Here is a 3,936-nt window from a genome sequence, read left to right on the forward strand (position 1 = left end):
ACCTGGGCCCCAGGAGCAGCTGGACAGTGAGACCTTGCGGGGGGCAGCTTCTGAGGGCTGCACATACCTGAGGGGCCCCGAGGGGCCAGGAGCACAGAGTGGGGGGGCTGGGCTGCCGAGCCCCCCAAGTCCAGGTCTGAGAGGACTCCTGCCCCACGGCCCAGCCGCAGGATTCAGAGCCCCGTGGCGTCACGTGGCATCCTGAGGGGGCCTGAGGAGCCCCCCCAAGCCCTGCTGAACTACAAGCACAGCGGAGAGCGCCCTGCTTCCCTCGGAACCCACATCGCTGCGGGGTCACTCAGAATGGCAGTGTGTTTCAGACGAGGACCCAGAGCGCCATCGTGTACCTGCGGTCGCTGCACAGGAGCTGAGAAAGCGAGACAGTGGCTTGTCTATAAAGCTGGACCGGGATCCCTTATCGGGCTTTCGTTTACAGTGGAGCCAGACGCCTTCTTTTAAGTCCCTTCAAAGCATTTTCTTGGGATGAGCGAGGGGACCCTGCTGAGGCCACCCCGGGAATGGATCAGGGTGACGGGTGTGAACTCAGAGGGAAGCAAATTTCACCACCTCGTCGGAGATTAAGATCCGCAGGTTAAACGTGTATCTGGAAAGACCCCAGAGCCGGGCTCTTCTGACTGTTTTAAAGGTGAATGTTGGGGCTCCCCTGGTGGCTCAGTGGTGGAGTCTGCCTGCCAACGTGGGGGACACGGGTTCGACCCCTGGGCTGGGAAGATTTCACACGATGGGGAGCAGCTGAGCCCGCGCTCCACAGCTGCTGACCCTGTGCCCTGGGACCCGGGCTCTGCAGCAAGAGCCGCCCTCACACCACAGCTAGAGGAGAGCCGCACAGCAACCAAGACCTGGAACAGCCAAAATAAATGATTTTTACTGCACATGAACATTGCACATTTGGGCTTTTAGCCTGACAGTAACGTTGGCTTCCGAGGAGCAATGCTGATGGTCGGGTGGCGATCAGGGCTCCAGGAGGAAATCGCCCTAAAAGCTGGTGCCCAGGAAGTGCCGGGCCTCCTCCTGAATTGCCACTCCGGTCCGTGAGTGCCCCCCGTGGATGGGGCACAAGCACAGGGCCCATAGATGAGCTGGCAGGAGCTCCTTGGAGAATCGGACAAGACTCGAACGCCCCTCAGCTTGACCAGTGGGTTTCGCACCAAGAGCAAGAATGGAAACCAAGACCTCATATGAAGCTGTAGCCTCGGAACCTTCAAGGGCAGCTCTGAGGTGGGGAGGGGCTCGACACGGCGCCTCAGAGGGGGCTGGCCGGCACCCAGGTCGTCCCCAGAATCCGGGGGGCACAGGCACGGAGCACACAGGGCACAGCGAAGCCAGCGAAGGCGCTGGATGGAGGTGAGGACCAGCTGGACGGCTGGACCCCCGGGACACGACCAGGATGCCTAGGCACTCAGGTGGACGGCTGGGTCCTGGGTGGACGGTGGGGTGTTCAGGGGGACCCCCGGGACACGACCAGGATGCCTAGGCACTCAGGTGGACGGCTGGGTCCTGGGTGGACGGTGGGGTGTTCAGGGGGACCCCTGGGACACGACCAGGATGCCTAGGCACTCAGGTGGACGGCTGGGTCCTGGGTGGATGGCGGGGTGTTCAGGGGGACCCCCAGGACATGACCAGGATGCCTAGATACTCAGGTGGACGGCTGGGTCCTGGGTGGACGGCTGGGTGTTCAGGGGGACCCCCAGGACACGACCAGGATGCCTAGGTACTCAGGTGGACAGCTGGGTGTTCAGGGGGACCCCCAGGACACGACCAGGATGCCTAGGTACTCAGGTGGACAGCTGGGTATTCAGGGGGATCCCCGGGACATGACCACGGCCCATGGGCCTGGGCGCCCTGGAGGCAGAGGGTCAATCAACATGGCTTGCGCCTCGGGATCCGCCAGTGTCAGGGTGGGGTGGGGTCTCAGAGCGGACCCTCTCAGTATCCTCCCTGCCCAGCTTGGCTCCCCCAAGAAGGGGCCCTACTTCTGATCAGCCAGGCGCTGGGCGGCTCAGGAGGGTCTCCATGCCCAGGAGCACAGGCACAGGGCAGCCTGCCCCTCGGCCTCCACCTGCCGCCAGCTGGATACCAAGATTCTGGTCTGAGCTGCCGCAGAAGCAGAAAAAGCAGACCTCAAGGCTGCTTTGCATCTCCTGGGGACAAGTTCTCTCAGGTTCGTACACCTGGGAGTCTTTATTCTGTCTTCAATTTTGAAAGATATTTTCATGTAAAGAGCTCTTGGTTCCAGTATCTTATTGCAATACTTTCATAATGTTGACCCACCAAGTCCTGCTCGCTTATTTCTGAGGATAACTCAGCTGTCCTTCTTACCTTTGTTCTCCCTGCGCCTGGGATGTTCTCTTTGCACTCGTTTTAAGTGATGGATGTGTGTCCTTTTCTTCATGTGCTTGGAGTTTATCAAGCTTCTTAGATGTGTGGATGGATGGATGGATAAGTAGGTTGGTAGATAGATGGATGGATGGATAAGTGTGTGCATGGATGGATGGATGGATGGATGGAAAGAAGGATGGATGGATGGATGGATGGATGGAAAGAAGGATGGATGGATGGATGGATAGAATGGAATGGATGGATAGATTGATGAATGGATGGGTAGATAGGTGGATGGATCACTGGGTGGATGGTTAAGTGGATAGACAAACAGAGGAATAGGTGGATGACCCTCAACATCACCAGAGAGTGCCCAGAGCTCATTATGACCCTGCTCAGTCCTAAGCCTCCTCTCACCTGGCAGGTGTGCCACAAATACTCCCAGGTAGCTGATCAGCCACCTTTGAAGACTCACTCCACAGGATCACCAACTCCCTGAGATGCGGTTCCACCCACCCACCCGTCACACACAGTCGCCCACAGAGTGGAGACATTAGCCCTGAGGACCGGCTGTCAGTCTCTGGCCTGGATTCTGCACGTGCCTCGTCAACGTCCCCCTCAAGCACCCACCCCACACCGTGGACAGAATTCTGCACGCTGCCGCTCACTCACATCCACCTCCTCTCTCCGAAAGCCCCTTGAGGGATGTTGTCACTGCAAAACTTACTCATCCCCCTTGTGTTGCTTCGTCCGCCTTCAGCACACGTTTACTGCATGCAGCTCCTCTGCCCAGGCAGATGAGCAGACACGTGGACAGCAGGCTGAGATTGCACAAGGACCCCAGAGAGGAGGTTCCTCACTGAGGAGAGGGAGGGAGGAGTCCAGAAGGCTACCTGGAGGAGGTGTCTCTGCACCCACCCATCAAAAATGAACGGGAAGACATCTAGTTTCTCATCACTGAGTATGATGCTCCCTGTAGTTTTTTTGTGGATGTACAAGCTGAAGAAGTTCCACTCATTCCCTATTTTGCTAAGAACTGTTATCAGGAAGGAGTATCATATTTTATCCAATGCTTTTTCTGCATCTATTGATATAATTCTGGGAAACTTTTTCTCTAGCCTGTGGATGGATCACATTGATTGATTTTTAAATGCTGAGCCAACCCTGCATACCTGAAACAAATCCCACTTGTTCGTAGTCGCAGTTCATTCTTTTTATACACTGTCGGATTCGATTTGCTCATATTTTGCTGAGGGCTTTTGCATCTTACATTCATGAGAAATACTAGCCTACCATTTCCTTTCCTTGTAATTAATCTCTTTGTCTTGGCACCAGAGCGATAGAGCTTCACATGAGTTACAGGATGGTCCCTCCGCTGTTTTCTGGAACAGCTTGTAGAAAACTGGCGTAATCGCCCCCGTACACATCTGGTGAAGCCGTCTGGGTCTGGTGCCCTCCGTTTAGGAAGGTTGCTGTGTGCGTGCTCGTTCTCTGCCGTGTCCGACTCTTGTGACCCCAAGGACTGCAGCCCGCCAGGCTCCTCTGTCCGTGGGATTTTTCAGGCAAGAATACTGGAGTGGGCTGCCATTTCCTCCT

At 56.4% G+C, this 3,936-nt stretch overlaps 1 long non-coding RNA gene across 1 annotated transcript; it reads left to right on the forward strand.

Annotated features, from left to right (window-relative positions):
• Positions 1 to 867: 867 nt before the first annotated feature.
• LOC145544883 (uncharacterized) lies at positions 868 to 3,535 on the forward strand. Its single transcript, XR_014081686.1, has 3 exons — positions 868 to 1,365; positions 1,968 to 2,182; positions 2,765 to 3,535. It is a non-coding gene; the product is annotated as an uncharacterized LOC145544883 (long non-coding RNA).
• The last annotated feature ends 401 nt before the right edge of the window (positions 3,536 to 3,936 follow it).

Source organism: Giraffa tippelskirchi, chromosome 4 (assembly GCF_054371585.1).
Source record: "Giraffa tippelskirchi isolate mGirTip1 chromosome 4, T2T-mGirTip1v1.2.pri, whole genome shotgun sequence".
Classification (NCBI taxonomy): Eukaryota; Metazoa; Chordata; class Mammalia; order Artiodactyla; family Giraffidae; genus Giraffa; species Giraffa tippelskirchi.